This window comes from Notothenia rossii (genome assembly GCF_949606895.1).
Source record: "Notothenia rossii genome assembly, chromosome: 1".
NCBI classification, from domain to species: Eukaryota; Metazoa; Chordata; class Actinopteri; order Perciformes; family Nototheniidae; genus Notothenia; species Notothenia rossii.
Genome location: NC_136912.1, coordinates 19,654,996 through 19,675,786, shown reverse-complemented (window position 1 = coordinate 19,675,786; position 20,791 = coordinate 19,654,996). Strand labels below are relative to the sequence as shown.

General features: G+C 39.8%; 1 protein-coding gene across 1 annotated transcript in view; it reads left to right on the top strand.

The window, feature by feature from the left end:
* The first annotated feature begins 2,132 nt into the window (after positions 1 to 2,132).
* Positions 2,133 to 20,791, top strand: part of rab11fip4b (RAB11 family interacting protein 4 (class II) b) — a 62,048-nt gene continuing 43,389 nt past the window's right edge. The window contains exons 1-4 of the mRNA XM_079679375.1: positions 2,133 to 2,326; positions 6,464 to 6,551; positions 9,701 to 9,780; positions 11,231 to 11,281. The gene's annotated coding sequence lies outside the window, so the exon portion shown is untranslated. The remainder of the gene's footprint in view (positions 2,327 to 6,463; positions 6,552 to 9,700; positions 9,781 to 11,230; positions 11,282 to 20,791) is intronic.

The window sequence follows — 20,791 nt, the reverse complement described above, 5'->3', positions numbered from 1 at the left end:
TCGGCAGTAAGTCGGACCCATTTCCGGTGAGGGTTGGCCTCCGCCAGGGCTGCGCTTTGTCACCAATCCTGTTTGTAATATACATGGATCGGATTTCGAGGCGTAGTCGTGGGGGAGGGGGTCTGCAGTTCGGTGGACTAAGGATTGCACCACTGCTTTTTGCAGATGATGTGGTTCTGATGGCTTCATCGGTCTGCGACCTTCAGCACTCACTGGATCGGTTCGCAACCGAGTGTGAAGCGGCTGGGATGAGGATCAGCACCTCCAAATCTGAGGCCATGGTTCTCAGCAGGAAACCGATGGACTGTCCACTCCAAGTAGGGAATGAGTCCTTACCCCAAGTGAAGGAGTTCAAGTATCTCGGGGTCTTGTTCTCGAGTGAGGGAACAATGGAGCGTGAGATGGGTCGGAGAATCAGAGCAGCGGGAGCGGTACTGCAGTCGCTTTACCGCACCGTTGTGACGAAAAGGGAGCTGAGCCAGAAGGCAAAGCTCTCTGTCTACCGCGCCATTTTCGTTCCCACCCTCACCTATGGTCATGAAGGATGGGTCATGACCGAAAGAACGAGATCACGGGTACAAGCGGCCGAGATGGGTTTTCTCTGCAGGGTGGCTGGTGTCTCCCTTAGGGATAAGGTGAGAAGTTCAGTCATCCGGGAGGGACTCAGAGTTGAACCGCTCCTCCTTTGCGTCGAAAGGAGCCAGTTGAGGTGGTTCGGGCACCTAGTTAGGATGCCACCTGGGCGTCTCCCTAGGGAGGTGTTCCAGGCACGTCCAGCTGGGAAGAGACCAAGGGGTAGACCTAGAACCAGATGGAGGGATTATATCTCTTCGCTGGCCTGGGAGCGCCTTGGGATCCCCCAGTCAGAGCTGGTTGATGTGGCCAGGGAAAAGAAAGTTTGGGGCTCTCTGCTGGAACTGCTACCTCCGCGACCCGACCACGGGTAAGCGGGAGAAGATGGATGGATGGATGGATGGATATAACTCAACTAATCCACATCCCGTAATGAAGGCCTTTATAGACTGGCCTTTTGTTTTCAGGCCTTGTTAAGTGACCTGAAAACAAGTTTATTAGATTCAACACAAAAGCCTGTTTTCTGTTGTGCATAAAGGAACACACTTAAAATTGTGGGAAACGTTTGAAGAAGCCACATCTCCAGATGATAGAAGAAAAGAGAAACTGGATAATAGGGAACAAGAATTAGGTCACTGATAGATGGAACATGTTGTTTATAAACTGTATCAACAACTGCAAACTGGAATCTGTGAGAAAGCAGATGTAGATTTGTTTGTGTGAGAGAGGAATTGAAACTCAAACATAAAGGACAATTACCATTATAAATCTAATTCATCTAAAGATAATAGGGTACAAACATTAGGGTCAAGATTTAAATCACATTAGATAGGATCCATGTGAATTACTGAACATTTGTTTTGGCTACAAGTGTTCTTTTTTTGAGGAAGTAGATGAGTAAGGTTTTCATTACTGAATTGTTGAGAATTGTCTTTAAACAAAATTCCCCATTTTAACTGGAATCCTTTTTTTTTACTCATGAAAGCTAATACGGAGTAAAGAAGAGACAGTATTCAGCTTCAACACCGAAAATACCACCCTCCTTTTTGGGTGTGTTATATTTCAGCATCAATATTCCTACTATGCAGGACAATATTTTTTTCTCCCCAGACAGTAGCACAGCATCTCCTCATGAATCAGTGATTTTACATCTGCTCCTTGAATGTGATTCAGAAGCTGTTTCTTCCCACTAACTTATTCATTCACTTTCCATCAGGGATGTGGATGTTTTCTCTGATAATATGTTAAAATTGTAATATATTGAGACTGGCTTTTTCAATGGTGCCATTTTGAGGTTGAAACTTGTGGTTTTACAATACATGGATTTACTATTGGCTGCATCCCACTAAATGTGATACATGCATTGATAGGGACTTCTGTACTTGTATTGTTATGTGAAACACTATCCTATCCTATCCTGCTATTGTATGCTTCCGGTTTGGGACTTGTGTCCATCAGCATCACTACTCCTCCCGCGCGCAGCAGCAGCATCCAATAACTTTGTGTCACGCGCACAGAAGACCTGCTAGTTTCCTAACAACATGGTGTTTTTGTGTTGGAGTAAAACAACCGAAAAGAAGATTTAAAAAGCACCAAAGAAATGGGAGAAGACAGAATTCCTCAGTCGGAGAGTTTGCTGGCATTTGTGAGGAAACTCAAACAGGTGTTCGACGTTTGTGACGAGGACTCAGACGGGTTTATCCTCCCTGAACACTTTGTGCAGCTTGGTTCCCAGTTTGGACAAGCAGAACAGGTGAGCACGTGGATCCTCAGTAATTGTTATTTTTGCTTCGTCTTTTTTTTCCCTATAGGTTACACTGTGCCATTAGAAGCCTACAGTGTTTTAGGTAACCGAATAATGCTAGCATTTTCCACACGCCCTCATTATTTTCTGGAACGTGTTATGCTGTATCTTTCCTCCTAAAAATATATCACTACATTGCTATGTGATGAAGAAGCTAACATGGAGTTTTTGACACATGAGAAGCTAATTGGGAAGAGCCTAGCTTCACCTGCATGTACACACTAATGCAGAGAAGTTTCCTCATTACAGATTTCCAGGTTGGAAACATGTTTTTGTTACTTGCAATGCGGTAGAAACAGTGGGGGATAGTATGATAGTCCAGCAAAACAGTATGATGCATTTACATCTCCTTTAACTGAGAGTTGTGTGTGGAATAATAAGATCGTTGTAAAGTTTTACTGAAGCAGGAAAGTTAGAATGTTTACTGGGCCTACAGTACTGCCAGACCGAAAGATGCTATTCACTTTTAGCATTTTTTGTACTCATTTAAATTGCAAGTGCATAACATTAGAGACATTATATCTGAAGTGATGTAAATAATCAGGTAAAAGCAATTAACCAATCCATTTCAAAACATCTAATAAGACTAAACTAGATTTAACTAGTTTACTTGAACTGTGTAATGTCCTGCTTTGTTCAATTATCGTAAAATAATAATAATTTAAAACCTACATTTAAGGGATCCATATCGATACTAGTGGTTTGTATTTTGTGTAAAATAAAACCAAAAAGCTATTTGCTGATATTACAATCAAATGTTTTATACTTCAACGTACCAACTCCAGCACCAGTCAAGCTATTAGGAATATATCCCCAACAATGTGCTTAAACCTAGACTGTTCATGGCTAATGCACCATGACTCTCACAAAATATGTGCTGAGACAGCGGAACAAAATCTATGGTTTTGAAAAAATATATATTTATTTGCCACCTCAATATTGCCTCCTTCAAGTCTTTTATAGAGAATGACCAGGACAGCAGTTCCTGAAAAAGAGAAGAGCTCTTTCTCAGTAACCGCTGAGATTTTTTTTCCCTGAGAGCAAGTTGCTGTATCATATTCCCGATAAATGACCTCAGCAATGTGTCTGTTCCTGATAATACTTGTTACTGAATCATTGTAAAGATTAGAAAACAAAAACAACAGTGTGTATCTGTCACCATTGAGTAATCTATGTTTTTTGAATGCACAGCGCTGTCTCATCTGATTGAATATTCTTTTTGAGGGTTAGTTCATTATGAGAGACGTGCCTATAACAAATCGGAGAACACTGTGTAATCTTCTTTCCCTTAGCTTGTGATGCAGAAGGGTTATTATTGGTAATATTTGAGATGTTATTCATCAGTGCGTGTGTCACAGTGGGCATCCCCTTGTGTCTCAGTGCATGGCAGGGTAATAGAACAGTGTTTGATTGGCTCCCCAGTGTTGTGTTGCTCATCAGCAGGAACACTGTGGAGCCACTGATTGGCTCCCTGGGGACGCTTTCATCTGGGAAATGAGTTCGCAACATGAAGTCAATGCAATTTATAAACTCAAGGACCTACAAGTCAGTAGAGTACAGAATAGACTACATACATCAACAAACGATATGTTCTACAATTATGTTAGGGTTGTATAGGACTGCAGCTATTGATTACTTACATTTTTCATTAATAATCTACCAATTTTCTAGATTAATTGATTCATCTTTGGGTCTTCAAAATGTCTCGTTCTGTCATTCCTAAAGATATCCAGTTTAATATGATACTAAAGAAAAAGTGAAAAATAAGGAAATATTCAGATTTGAGACGCTGAAAAACCTTTTTCATTTTTGCACGAGACATTTATTTAATTTCCTTTCTCTTGCTCGGTTGGGTTTGAAATTCTTCATTGGAGGCATACAGTAAAGCAGCCTCCTGCATGTGTTGCCCTCTCGTGTCATTGTCCTATATCAGCAATTCCCGCAGTAGGTGGCTCTCCCAGTCGTGCAGTCACATGCAAACGTGCACGGCGACAGTTTCCTCCTCTGCCCTCTTTTCTCTCACCTTCACTTTGTCCTTAACAACTGAAGACAAGTAAGACACCATTATAGGTACACACATCTGACATTAAGGTGACCTTGATATACATCCTCCTGTGACCGCCAGTTTAAAAAGCTATACTTTTTTTCTTACAGGCTAGAGATATTCATTTAATACAAGATACAGTTTTGAACACCACAAATAGCTTGTCAGCTGCACTGTTACCCAGTTGCCAGGCAATGGTTTTGAGGGTGTGAGATGAGCTGCACAAATGAATAAATGTAAACCTTTTAATAAATACAAAATGTGGATCTATGAGACACATTTTTCGATGTGTAGTTTCACACAATTCTCTTATGACGAATGCTGTCTCTACCTCTCAAAGTTTAGGCATGACCTAATCCAACCTTAGTTTGGGTTTTTAATTCTGAGAAATGTTGTAGCAGCTTCCGTCTCATTGACCAACCTTTGCTGAAATTAGTGCTGTAAAGTGTCTGTGGGCAGCTTGCAAAGAGAATAATGCATTATTGAGCCGTGGTGCAGAGCGCTGAGGGGAAGCAGCGCTCTGCAGTGAAGGAGGTGTGGGGGGATCATGTATTTGGCTGTGCTTTGGCCAATGTTTCTAATACAAATGTGTGATATTGCATATGAGGGGTGTTGGATTGCTTTAGTTATCCATCCCAATGCCTTTGACCCGGTTCAGATGAAAATGTATATACATATTATGGATTTTGTTTCGTCCATCTGTTGCTTTTTCAGCAAGTCTTTTTTTGTTCTATTGGTCTATATAAAGTATACAGCTACTGGCCAAATGACAATGTAAATGATTGTATATTTGCGCTGTTCTCAGACAAATATTTTCAATGACCTTCGGTTAATCTTGCAATTTCATGTAGTGTAATAATTATTTGTGTGACCAAATTGACTTGCACGAGGAGTAACAGGTTGGTTTAAAAAAATCACTTGGTCCATTCCACTTTGCCACTTCCTGTAGTTCAGCTTTCAGGTTTAGTTGCAGCATCTTTTGTTACAGCCTCCAAGAGGTCCCTCCAGCAGCAGCAACAAGTAACAGCACTAAAGGAAACAATGTTAGAATGACTCAAGGTGACTCATCTAAAGACATACATACATCTCTGTAGAAAAGTCAGCTAAATGTGTGCTCTTGAAATGAAAACTAAAATGAACTGCCAGTACTAAATCAGTTATGAGCAGGATGTATGGTAAACTATGGAACACTAAAGCATGTGCACGAGGGTTAGTGACACACAAGTTAACCGTGTAGCACAGGTGCAGTCATCACATTCGGACAAAGCTCCACTAACTTTGAACATAGTAAAGTGTATGGATAAGGGTTGACCCATGAGGCCCAACATATCAACTCTGCTGTTAACAAACTTAACTAATCTAATCTAAGTGTCAAGATCATCAATAAAAGTGATGAATACTTTTAAAACATTTAGTTTAGCAAAACAAACGCACATATTGTGTCATGAAATAAACAATGCACATTGCTGTGACTATGGCTGTTACATTTAGTTGTGGTTTGTTTTCAAATGATAAGGCAGTAAACTCTTATTTATTCATTTATTTTTACAAAGATGATTTAGAGAGGATTGGTACAGGCAGTATGAGATCATTTGATGGCTTCAAAGGAAAGACTTAATATGATAATAAGGCAGCGCTGTTCATCTCTGTTGAGTCTTAGTGCAATGCTGGGAGGAAGGATGATTCATGTACTAATAAGTGGTTTGTACTTATCAGCCCCCTGTCTATCTCACAAATCAGGAAGTGGGCTGCACAGACCCACAAATACACACTCACACAGACACACTCAAGCACATTCCTGTTCATGTGGTTGATGAGTGTATTAGTTGGAGTGGAGATCATACTTTTCAATAAGCTTCTGACACAATACAATTACAGAAATTAGTTTCAGTACCGTTTTTTTCTCCAAAGCCCACATATTGAGTTGACGTAGCACAAAAGCTAAAATGTGTTACTTTTTAAAAATATGTTTACTGTGTGTGAACATAAATGTGTCTCCTGTGCTCTGATAGCTCTAATGTTGTCTCTGTACCCCTCCAAAGGTGAAAAACTTGGCCAAATGTCTGGACCCAGACTCCCATGGGAGGATCAACTTCAAGGGCTTCTGCCGTGGTGTCCTTTCCATGAAAGGTTAGAAAAAGCTCCCAAGGGAATACACTTTGTATGAGGGAGAACTGATAGGTTGCACTTGTGTTGCTTTACAGAACACCCTGACACTCTGTAACTCAGTGTTCTGCTCCCTTCTACACTAGCTTTGAAAATCATTTAGCATCGGCTACATATCTATTTCTATGACGCAAAGTCCTACAATAATTAATCAAAATGTGCTTTTGTTACTAGGCAGAACATGTTCAGCATTGGCACCATTGTTTTTTGTTCTTTGAATACATTCTCCTGTTAATGATGAATTCATGTCTTTAGGCCCATGTGGATGGTATGTGCTGTAATAAGGACCAAACCTTTATTTTATACTGAATATTAGGTTAAGGAAATGGTGAATAAAACCAACAGTTACATTCAAACCTTCAATTCACCTTTATTTTTGGGATGGAAATCAAAGATAGTCTATTATATACAAACCTGTGCACATCAAGCCAAATAAGTCTAATTGCTATTATTTTGGCTGATATTGAAGTCGTGATATGATTTACTATATTGGAGAGTGATCATTTTGCATCATTATTCCTAACATCATTGAAACATATATTCAAAATAGTCATGAGATTTCTACGCGGATCTAAATTCTGTACCTAAAGATTTTCGTTTTAAATCTGTAGAATGATGATTTAAAGGTCAGGGGCTTTTGTGCATCACCAAAATTGTAACTTTTTTACAAATATTGCACTTCATGCGATTCTAAGATTGAATAGCCAATATTGCAATTTCGATTAAGTGTCTATAAATTGCACAGCCCTATCATAAAGTATTGTTACTTTTCTTTTGTAAATGTGATAAACCGTTACCATAACATGGCATAACTGCCCTGAAGCATACTGACTGATGAAATCAATATTTCACAGTTTTTTAATATATTTGATAACAAATTTCAAAAAACACTAGGTTACTTTCTTCAGCAATACATCAAAATCCAAAATATTTGTTGATATTGTTTATTTGTATTTATTATTTTGATATTATTATTTAAATGTAAATATATAAATGTATCATTTATTTTTGGATTGGTTTTTCAGTTGAATTATACGTTTGTAAATATCTCCAGTAACGGCCTTTTATTGGCTAAAGAAGCAAGTTTGCCAACTATTCCTATTTCCTCTAACCGTCATTAGTTATTTGTATTTGGACTGAGAGTCTGTGTGAAACCAGGGGCCTGTACTACGAAGCTGGTTCAACCTAACCTGGATATGTTTGAGTTAGCCGGTTGGCCTAATCCAAAACATACGCGCTCTCGCTAAACGGTACTACGACGCGGGTTATCAAGTGGATCGCTCAAGCCAGCCGTGCCCTATCTATTTAGGTGCGCGTTCACATGAAAGGGGTGGTATTTGGAGCATTCGACCAATCACAAACATAGAGAAACGTACTGACCGCGCAGCGTCATACTTCCTGAATGAAAAGTGAACTTTAATATTAGTAAAATATGAAGAAGTTAAACTTTAAACATCCATGACTTAAACACTGTGTCCAGGATAAAAGCCACATAGCTGCACATGTCTGCAAGGTGAATACAGCTGGTAAAAGAAAACGTGTTTGAATGCGTACATTAACAGGTTTATGATATCACTGCCCTGTCTAAGACACGATCTGACTTTAATTACATTTGACAAAAGTGTTTCGTCAACTTAATGTGTTGCTTAAATTAATACTTCTGCATACAGTATGTGACACTGTGAGTGTTGCACGGACAGATACGGCTCAAGAAGCTGACTCAGATAAGGAAATATGATACATTATGATGTGATATGCCGCGGACTGTACTTAATGTTACTCTGATCTGGTTACTTATGTTGTGCAGATATTTAAGTAAGCTTTCTGAACGCTAATGTTATAATAGTCAGATTGCTCTGAAGATGGGAGGTGATATTCTATTAATGTTCACGTTCACACAGTCGGTGATTTTCACCGACCGTCTTTCCTGCAACGGCAGCTTTTCTGTATTTCCTTTCTCCTGTAATATGACTTGATCGCTTTAAACTCCGCACACTGAGCTCTGATTGGTCAGCAGGCAGTGCTTTCACTGAGTTGAGCTCTTAGCCTGCAACCTAACCTGGTCCCGACCAGGTTAGCCGCTAAGCATAAGTTACCATGGAGATCTAGCCTGCTAAAAAGAGAACCAGCTTCGTAGGACCGGAAAGCCGGAGTTTTCCCTGAAGTTAGCCGGCTAAGCGAAAATCCTGCTTCGTAGTATACCCCCCTGGTCAGCTGACCGTGGACCCGGGCCAACCCGGCACAGGAAGGGGCCGAGACACGTCACTGCCACTGAGCTAGAGAGGAACAAACGCTTTCCAGTTCTGCATTGTTGAGCTGTGTTGTGTTGACCTGGAATATTATACTCATTTAAAGGTGTAGTCAACAATTCTGGAGAAGACTGTTGATATGTGAACTCAACAAAATACTCATAATGTTGCTCATTAACTGCTGGGTGTATAAATAAACAACTTTTCCTAACAGTGATGAAAAGGCCAACGTTGTGTTCTCCTGTTCCCTTTGCAAAATCACACAGCAAATGTTAGTTTTTGCCAATTTCAATCGGTTTATTGTGTCTTTTGCTGGATAAGTTTTGCATTTTCTACCTCATACCAAGTCTGTTAACCCTCCCCTTGGTGTCACTTCACCTGTGTTCATGTTTCTCTCACTGGATAAGTGTTCATAAATAATAGATCTGGTTTCTAAATTAAACCACCACTCTCTCGTACAAGTTTTAACACGGGAAGTGTGAGTGTTTCTGTCCTGATATTGACCTTTTGGTTTGATAGCATCAGAGAAGCTATTTCTCTAAACCACACAGGAGTCTGTTTGCAGAAGAATGTTATGTTGAAAAAAAACCAATGTGACAGTTTCAACAAAAGTAATGGATTTTCAAGGTGAATAACACGGAAACATAGAATATTAAGTCATGTAACACTACAAAGACATGCCAGTGCATTGGGGCCAACTCAAACACAACACATGCAGGTGTTTGTCTGAACAATATGTGAATAATATATATGAATACATTATGTATTTAGAAGCATGCTCCGAGCAGCTTGGACAGGAAAAGATTTCAGTGCAGACTCTCAAACAGACTGAGATGATTCATGCATGCTTTACTTTCTTTGCAGGTTATGTTGGGCTCCTGAAAAAGAAAAGTAGAGCACGGTTCAACACAGGGCCGTATGAGACAGCTAAGAGATGCTCTTGGGTAAGTTTGAAAGTGCTTCTGTGTGGGTGTGTTTGCATGTATCCTCTGAAGTGTGAAATGAAGCTGAAACGTATCACCCCAAAGACTGTCTGTCTTTTTACCTAACATGACATGCAACTGACGCTTTCATCCAAAGCAACTTACATACACTTCAATACAGTAGACATCCCTACAGGAGCAACGGACACATTGACATGTTGGCTGCAGGAAATAGGGATCAAACCACCTACCCTCCAATTGACAGATGCACATTTACCCCCCTGGGCCACACCTGCCAATCTTTGACACACTATTTCTCCCACAATCCTTTAATAAGACAATAATCTTGATTTGATATGGCAATTGATATTGACATTGTACAGTCCCAGAATACTGTGTGTGTTGGTTATTCATCTTACAAGATATATGTTTAAGAAATGTTCTTCCTTAAAATCCCTTCAAAACAAGACCAGTTCGCGGTCTTCTGTGCCGTTTGATCCACTTTACAAAAATGTAAGGGGTCAGAAGGACAACAGCCACAATGCTGCACTGAATTCTGAATGAATGCAGCTTGTACTTCCCTATTCTGTCCACTGGGTGGCAGTGTTCGACTGCACATGTGCAGTAGAAGACAGACGGTTTATCAACATAACTTGCACTCTAGCTTTCTTTTATGTTAACGGTACACACATGATTATAAGCTTGGTACATTACTACAAACTTTTGGATTTGTTCTCCAATTTGTACTATTCCAGCTTTAAGGACATCTTGTTGAATTATAAAATAGTTCAACATAAAGGTATATTGTCTAATGGGAACATTTGACATGAATGAAATACATTTAGCGATTAAGCTTTCAGGTTACTCAGATGGGACATTTTTACAGATGTAGCAATTTGGTTGTACTACCTCAGAGTATTGCATGCACTTAGCTTGACTCCAACTGATGTCCTTGTATGCTGAGATAATTAGTGTAATACAACAGAGTCTAACTAGATCCCTAGGTGTAAAACGTGACACATATTTCATACATTCCTGGAGTTATATCTTGGGAAATGTGATACTTTGTACAATACAACTCCCTCAAGCAATGAGAACATGGGTACTTGGCAAAGTGACAAAGTCAAATAAACGTCTGCTCTACTTCTTAGTTGAGAAATAACTGTTTCAGTATAGTTTGCAACAATTAGCCTTTATATTCTAGCATTATATTGTTTATCTTTTAACTTGACATCACTGGTTTAAAGAAGAGTCTTTACCCTGCCACTGGTACAGTGTAACATTTCATTATACCATGGAGAAGTGCTCTTCAAATATTCACAGAGGGTGAAATGCAATACGGCTGCTACCTACTCTTTGACGGGCAATACAAAGCACTTCTCTTTTCTGAAAATGCTATCTCATTTGCACACTTCCCTTTGAAACCTTATAAAAGATGATCTGAAAGCAGTCGAATCATTTTATATTCCAGGAAGAGGTCCCACGCTTTTGATCAAGATTACTTTCCTGCTCACAGTGAAAGGTACGTGTTGCACCTTAGGCTTAAGATGTCTATTGGAAATGTCTTAGCAGTGACTGGCAAGCAATACCATTTTGCACTGAAGAAATACACTGTAGATAAGTGATGATATTTTATAACGTCTAACTTGGAGAGAAGGATGGTAAATGCAGATTAGCATTAAGATGGAGATGATGCTGTTGCTTGTGATTACAATGAAGCAAATGAACATATTATTGTTTATCAGATCTTTTCAAAAGGCTAGCAATTGATAATTAGTTGTTTTTTTACATGAAGCAAATAGACACTTCAGCTAGACCTGAACTTGTTTTAGTGGTGTTAGAATCTGCTTACAGATATTGATATGAGAGCAACTAGATCATCTGTATACATAATCGATCTTTTGCAACATGGAGTCTATTGCGTTGAGCAGTATACGTGGTTGTTTACAGGGAACACATAACGTTTTCTGTTGTTGAAATATCGTCTTTTACATAAACAACCTACTCTTCATAATGTACCTTGTTTCTTAGTGAATATTGAATTCAGTAAGCTCTGAACTCTTGAGAGAACCGCCTCTGCATTCAAACCCTGGAGCCAGTCGATGTGTTGGTTCCCACTGAGTGTGATCTGCAGGTACTTCCTCTTTTCCTCTTGGTCTGTGCAGAGTTTATCTCATTTTCCTCTAGAAAGGAACTTCTTCTGAGGGATAGAGATAAGGTGAAAATATTAACTGCTGTTTAACCTCCTCACTGATAGAAACCACTATATTAACATCTCTTCAGACTACTGAAAGCCTTTTGTAAATGTCTCCTCAAGTCTTTTCCTCTGTAGAGGAGACGTCTCTCTCTTTCTCTGCTGGATGAAGATATATTGCTTATGTTGTATAGTTAGATTTATGATCCATAGAGGCCCAGATATCTGAGTGGCTCGCCGCGGTGTCCAGTTGTGGGAAACGATTTTCAGGAGTAACGCTGTGTTGCCATAGCAAGCAGAAGTGGGAATCTCAGTGCTCCCCAGGGGGGGGGGGGGGGGGGGGTGGTGTGTGTGTGTGTGTGTGTTAGCTTTTGTGTGTGCTTGCTTTTGTGTGTGCATGCGTGTGTGGAGAGACCAAGTGAAAGAAGAGAGGGAGGAAAGGTGAGAAGTGTCTCATTATTGCAAGAGCCGTTGTTGGAGAGGATTTATTAGCTTGCTTGGGTTCACACACACACACACACACACACACACACACACACACACACACACACACACACATGCAAACACACACACACACACACATGCAAACACACACATACATGCAAACACACACACACACATGCAAACACACACACATACCACAGGGGAAAGACTACATGGCCAATGCAGGTGCTGACATATATTCTGGCAAAAACAAATTGTGCGTGTGTTCATCTCCAGCACAACAAAGACAAGCATAGCAGAATAAAGAGTATTATTTTAATCAATGCACAACAAAGTACATTAGTTAGTCTAACATCCAGCTAAGGGCAATGAGTAGTCATTAGAACGGCAGGGAACCTCATCCTGGAACTGGTCCTGGAAATATTTTAAAACTGTAGAATGGCCCAGATCTGCCTACTGTAGCTGCTGCAGAAAATGAATCATGAATTTACACTATTTGTCGTCACGTGGAGAGATGTTAATAACCTGCTAATGGTTTCTATCTGGTCAGAGGAAATGTCTGCCTCTAATCTTCAGCTCGGTCTCTGTGTGTTTTCTTCTTCTCCTGCTAGTGTCCTTTCATCTCTCGGTGAACGCACATCCTCCTCATGTTATCATCGAAACCATTTTTCTGTGACGGATGCAAAATAGTGGAATTTGAAAGTCAGAAAAAGCACAAAAATGATTCGTCATCTTTTTGTTTTATACTCTGGTATAGTTTGAGCTCCCTTCCTCTGCTTCAATATGCTCTTGTTTGGTGCATTTCTCTTTTATTTATTATCCATCACTTCCCAGAACTTTACTGCACCAATTTACTTCTCTAATGTCCTCTTTTCCCCCCATGTCTACATCTTGCTTTCCATTCGTACGTCTCTTACTACTTTCTTCTTTCACATTAGCACTTCAGATAATCCGTGGAGAGGAGATGCCTCTGCCAGCCTCCGCAGTCATTTCATGGTCTGATTAAAGAACTGTGATGGGAGGAAAGTGAGGCGGTTGGGGGAGGAGAGTTGAGACAGGAGTGAGGGCATTAACAGCCAAAGTTGAAACGGAGAACAAACAAAAACAAAGCCATGAAAAGGGGAAGCAGAAAAAAAGACAATTCAAAGTCTGTTTGCTGTTTAACATTGTTTGTGCAAGAGCATGATGGGAAAATCAGCCGAGCCGCAGTGCAGACTCAGAAGCAGAGGCAGCCTCCCTGAGTGACTGTGAGCAACACGAACACTTCCTCATGATGGCTATCAGCAACCCTTCCTCAAAGCGGTGTGATGGCCGTCTGTGGCTCTTTTACACTGTAACTCTGAGTTAGCGGAAGTTTGTCTAAGGTCAACATCAACGCGGTGTATTGGTGTTATTCTTAATGCATATTCCTTCGCAGTAAGCAATGAAATGACGCAAATTACTCATGGTTCATATCACAATGTCGGTTCATGCGGATTTAATCTTCAGCATGATGACCACACTGAACAGATGTATCAATACTTACATGTTAATACACTGTCAGTAAGAATTTCCTAATTTGGGATTAATAAAGTATACATCTATCTATCATTTGATGCCGTATCAGAACATTTCTTCCCGTTTTTCTTTTGTTTCATTTGCTAAATCTCAATCTGTATTTATTTATATAGCACATTCGAAACAACCTCGGTTGACCAAAGTGCTGTACAGGCAATAAATATAAAATAACACAATGGGAGTAAAATAATAAAACAATCATTCAAAGCATGATAAAAAGCACAATAACTAGGAACATATAAAAACACATACAAATGTAAAAATGTTATGTTCAACAAGTATTACAGTATTAGTGCAAAGAGGTGAATTTTTAGCTCAGATTGTAAAAGTTCATAGTAAATGGCTTTGGTTTGCATTGAGGACTAAAGAGGGCATTAACAATGTGATGTTACATTTAGAAACTTCTCCTCCCTCATTTTCTTATAAATCAGCCTCTTCATATAGAATGAGAAAAATGACAGGACACTAAAGAACTGGTAAATGATCCACATTCTCTGCTGCTCTTGGGGCCTTTTGTGGTTAAGACCTCACAGTTTCCCCTGGCTTCACATCAAAACGAGGAGGTTTGAGGAGCGGGAAAAGGGTTGAATTTAATGTTGTTTAACTGCCAAGCCACTCCAATCTGTATGGCACTTAAATCAATATTTCATTGTGGGTCGATCATTAAAACATGAGTCTGAATGCCATACTCTGGAGCAGTGGTTTTTTCCCCAAGAGCCCCCCCAAATGACTCCTGTTGGAAGTTGCGCCCCCCCCACACACACAAACACACACAAGGGGGGAGGGGGAGTGCAACAGCGGTAATTAAAGTTTAAAAGTCTCAAAAATGCTACAACTACTGTCACAAACTGGATGAATGTGAAGTATTTTGTTAAAGGAGGATGAAAGCGTAATTAAGGAGCACTATTGGAGTGACTGATGGTTATTGGACTCGGGATTAATTCATTTGGATTCCCGCTGTATGAAGAAATTAAAGGTTGGCGCAGAAGTGGAAACAATTCACAAAGGGATTAAACTGTTTAAAACACATGCTCAAAGTAAGTCAGATTTTGCCGATGTGTTTATGTGGATTCAAAAGTCGTAAATAAATGGAGGAGACTGATCTGATCGGAGCAACTGTGACAAATAATCCAACTGAAACCGACATGGACAATGACTATGTTTTTAAAAATGCGCTTATCCAGAAAAGCCCGGTCTGGACAATTTACGGGCAGAAGAAACATTTCTATTAAAGAAAGAATTATACATTTCTGTCTTTTTATGCCTTTAATAGCTACTAACTTGAATTGTTATTCAAATTAATTACTCAATAATTTGTTATATTTTAAAGTAAAGACGAGGCTTTTAGTGACAATCATGTATTGCTTTACAATTATATGTTAAAAAAAAAAGTAAAAAAAAAAAAGTCTAAATATGATATTTGGCCTCAAATCATCTGAGGCCTTGCGCCCCCCCCTGCGATCTTTGGCGCCCCCCAGGTTGGGAACCACTGCTCTGGAGGAATAAACAGACAGCATGCCACTAGCTTACAGATAAGAGTAGAAGCAAATGTATCAACTGATGTGGCACCTCTTCAGAAGGATGTTATGATTGGTGGTTGAAGGGGTTTTGTCCGATGTTACTTCTCACATTTTAAGCTTCAATTGAGGTTTTGTATATAGGTGTGTGTGAATGATGGAGAGATACAGGGAGGGTAAAAGAAGGTGGAAGGTTTAATATTACATTCATCGTTTTATTTTACATTTTTTATTTTTATTTTTTTAATTGTTTTATTTTAACCTATTTTAATTTCTTGTCAGCATTAATTCAAGGTAATTTTATTAGGATCACTGTCGATGTTTTATCTTGTTCTGTATTTATTTTAATATTATTTTAATATTGTTATGTTTTCTGTAAAGCACTTTGGGCTGCTTTGTGCATGAAAGGTGTTATACAAATAAAGTGTATTATTTATTACATTACATGTCACTTGTTAGACGCTTTTATCCAAAGCGACTTACATACTCAATATTGTGGACAATCCCCACAGGAGCAATTTGGGGTGAAGTGTCTTGCCCAAGGACGCAACGACATGCTGACTGCAGTGGGGTTTGAACCTGTGGCCCCCTTATCCCATCACCAACGCTCTATCCACTGCGCCACACGCCTCCCTATTATTATCATTAGTATACAGCAGGGGTCGGCAACCCCTGGCACGCGGGACCGTAACCAGTGGCACACTAGGAATAAGTGTGCAAAATATTTAAATTGTATTTTCGGATCCTGAACGAGGCCGCCGGCAGAGCGCATCTCCCCCTGCAGAAGGAAGCCATGCACGCAACGCAGCGCAGAAGGATAACTTCTAGGCCCCGCTCTCTTTAACTCCAGTCGACTTTCTGCTGCTTTCCTCCATGGTGAAATGACCAGGGGTGTAACGCACTTCACACATTGCATTACCCATAAGGAGCTGTAGCCTATATGCCACAGTTTTTGTGTGGCTGTGTCTTTAGTTGAAAGCCCAGTGGCGATCTTCTCATCTGTCATCGAAATAATATGCTACACAGGGGCGGACTGGCCAACTGTGTATTCTGGAGAATCACAGTACATCCGGCCGTCAGACGACCAGGCTCGGTTCGCTGACGGCCAGCACCGCCCTTTATTTATTTAACTGTGTTTAAACTGCATCATGTAAGTTGCGCTGACAGGTGACAGAGGTCCACAGCTTCCCGTCGAGCTCCCCCCCTGTTGACAGTTCACGAACGTCGGCACACTAATCAGATTTTGTTTTCTAATTGGCACTTCATATCAAAAGGGATCCCGACCCCTGGTATACAGCCACAACTGGAATGCAATTCTACAAATGGTATTATTAAAACTGTTGATAATACTCTTTGCATGTGCAAAAATACCACAAATGGGAGAAACCTCAGAGAGAGCAACAGAGGAAGGATCCCTCTCCCAGGACAGACAGACGTGCAATAGATGCCATGTGTAAATTGAAAAGATAATACCTTTTACAACATAGGTAGTCCAAATGTTTGGAAATGCATGTGTGTATAATAGGAAGATGAATCCACCAAGATTCCTTACAGTCTCAATGGAGGCCAAATTAATGCCATCCATAGTTAGTATATCTTTAGATCATTTGTTTCGTAGATTCTTCGGGCCGAGTACAATAACTTCAGTTTTAAGGTCATCCACGTTTTTAAGTCTTTGAGGCAGTCTTGAATTGTATTTAGATGATTCATTTCATCAGGCTTGATTGATAAATGTAGTTGAGTATCATCTGCATAACAATGAAAATGTACAGAATGATTCCTTATAATTCCTAACGGAAGCATATATAATGTGAACAAAATAGGTCCGAGCACTGAGCCCTGTGGCACTCCATGACTAACTTTGGTTTGGAATCTTATGTTTACAACTTTCCGTGCATCACCGGAGGCTTGACCTAGAAAATGTGTGAGTTTGACAACCTGGTCCAGTGAGAGTTGGTTTTCTTTTATCTGTGACAACAATCTTTTCATTACTTTAACCAACAATATTTCATACATAAACCTGACCAAACCTTTACCATACCATGAATATCTTTTATAACTTTCACATATGACTTTTATAAGGCACGGACAGCTGATTTGGGCACAAGATGTAAAAGATGTTACAGCCTGTGTTGTCTTCGAAGGCAATCGCCATGCACCTATTCTATTGTTAATATGACTATATGTGTGATTAAAAGAAGATTGAAGAGACAAGTACATTTCAGTTTTCCCAGGCTGAACAGGGGCAGATCCTCTTATACAAAATTGCAGTTGTGTGTATTTCTGTCTGTTTTATCTTTTTGTGGAGCAGCATGTGTGAATTCCTGCTGTCATGTGATGTTTTGACAATCCCACCCAAACCAACATGGTAAACTTTGTGGCCACATTAAAAGCCAACACTGCTGACTGATAGCCCACTGACAGCCATGGAAAACGTAAGATATGTGATGCCACATTGTGAACCATCTGGTAGAATGCGATGTGATGGCACATTATGACAAGCTGTCTTTTAGATGTTCCATTCTTCTTGAGATCAAAGGACAGAGATGGGAGGGTGGGCTTTTTCTTTGATGTCTGTAATGACACAGACCTTTTCTTAGCTGCTAGTTAAAGTCTTTTTTTCGAAATGTCCTTTGAGACAGCTGTCATCTTATGTCATACCGAAATATTGAGAGCTAAAGTAACTGAAATAATAAAGTACAGCTTCAAAATATTTATGAGCTTTTGGGGAATTCCTGTTGGGTGTTGGATAGCAATTCATAAGGCCAGCTATTTTTGAACTTATAATGTTTGTATTCAATTTCAAAACACATCATGGCAGCTGTATATCTTTTAACATGACCTTTCATGTTTGCATCCCAGATAGGAAACTAATTGTGTTTCACTATGTATCAGTCGGCTTGACATTTGGCTTAACTGTAATTATTTGTAATTCATGTAAGGAATAAGAAAATATATGGATATATGGAGCCAATGGGTGTGCGCTTACAGTTTTTTTATGGCAATACTAGGACAGGTTAAACAAATGTAGACATAAGTAAAACATTGAATTGACCTGCTATATGTCATTTCTGAATTTTAAATTGTAAACACTATACCTACCCCACCTATCAAATGTGATGGGATATGTTTGGCCATTTCTGTAGCCATGTAGCACAAACATGCACAACAAATACATATTCTTCATTCACAGCACCACTCTTTTGCACCCCAGCAAGGTTCAGTATGGCACTTTGTAGTGTTGGATGGACATAACAAATCACAATATCTTAGTATAGCAATCAAATATATACAGTGTAGATAGTTCAATAGACTTCTATATATGGCAGAGTAAAGTGATAACAACACTGTAGCATTTCTACCACAGCCTATAGGAGGAGCATAGCATGTGGGTTAATTAACTGTAGCACGTAGCCTCAAGCACAACTGAATTGGTATTCATTGCGTTTGTTTGTTATATTGATAGCATATTGACTTTGAGTTCATCTAAGGAAGGTTATGGGAAGCGAGCGTGAACGAGAATACTGAATATGTGTGCTTCGTCTGCCTGTGCAAGTGATGACGACGTAGCTATTGCCTGAGAAAGAATAATACAAGGAAAACAATGGATTGATAGATGTGAGGGAGCGAGAGTTTGGAAAGAGATGAGAGCAGCAGAAAGAATGCAGACAGAGAGGGATAGTCTGAGACGAAAGGAAAACAGAACCGAGAAAACAAAGAAAAGATTAGAGGTGAGCAAAGAGAAAAAACCGAGGATGAACAGAGACGGATAAAACAGGAAAAACCTTTTATCTAATTTATTAATGGGTGAGCCATTTGGTCTGTGATTGTGATTGTGATTGACACGATGCATTAGTGCCCGTGACACTCATCAGGCCTCACTTCCAAATCAGTTCAGATGGAAACAGGAACCAATGACATGCTCAAGACGATATGGTCCAGAGTATTGTGGCTGCCTGTTTAAATAGATTATCATAATGCCAGCAGATCCTGAAAATACATTAAATGATTTCAACTGGAGATCCACAATGCAACTAGACATTGCATTTTATTCGTTACCGTGTTTGGGTTTTTTGTGACAAGTTAGAGCGATAAACCCCATGCAAAATAATGTATGAACTTGTTTTCATATTTGGTTGATCTTACATCATCATCATCAGGTCCATTTTTAAAAGACATCCAACACTCAAATATAAATAAAAAAAGGCAGTTATACCAATGTTTCCACAGAGGTGACTGGTATATATTAGTGTTATTCGTTTTTTTTTTTTTTTGTAAAACCTTCCTTTACTGCATTACATCCAAGGTTTTTATATTTCTCGTGCAGGCAGCCGGTCCAGCTAAGTGCCAACTCATTATCAGCCTCTTAGCTCCTAATGATAAAAGCTATTCCTCGATTCAGTCAACTTACCCTTATTGAAAACTGCCTTTTTGTGCTGAGCTGTCTACTTACACCAGGAGTGGGGAACCTCCGGCCTCCGGGCCGTATACGGCCCGCAAGACCATTTGGTACGGCCCTCGGGGTGATTTATAAACACACGCAAAAAAGAAAAAAATTCAAGAAATCTAGACCGCAAAATAATTAAACAAGCTTGTTGTTTCCTGTTTTGGTGGTCATGCCACGGTGCATGAATGCGCGGGTCATGGTCAAATATCTGGATTAAGAGGTTGCTTTTTCTTTGCACAGCATGAAAGAAACGCGAAATGAATGGGCTGTGATTTGAGTTTTTTAAGCAGACGTTGAGTTCAATAATTTGTACGGCCCTCGAAGGATGTTGTAAAAATTAAAATGGCCCTTGAGAGGAAAAAGGTTCCCCACCCCTGACTTACACAGAGAAACTATTCACATGTTCAGAATTTGGAAAGTAAAATCCAGTGATCGCATGAAATAAACTGTATTTGTAAAGCAGCTGTGTGGCAAATACAGCCAGTTGTTCAGCCATCGATCACAGTGCTGCAGAAGTCTACAGAATCCCTTTGGAAAAAGCAGCCGGTCAACCCAATGCTGTGGAGTTGCAAAATCGATCTGTGACTGTTCAGGCTGAGAGCGATCAATGGATGGTATCAATGAGGACACACAGCGAGGCATCCTGGTGAAAAATGGGACCCTGTGCGTGTAGCTGCATCCATTCTAAAGCTTCCTCCCTATTTCTTCTGTCAGTTACCAATTGTTGCCATTAAAAAAACATTTAATGCAGAATTTGTCTGAGTTATACATTACATTCTCTGTGGGTGTACACAATAGGCTGATTGGAAAGGAAGGGAATGACATGTCTTGTTTTGGAATAACACAAACATTGCAGTCTCACAGTTTCTTGGC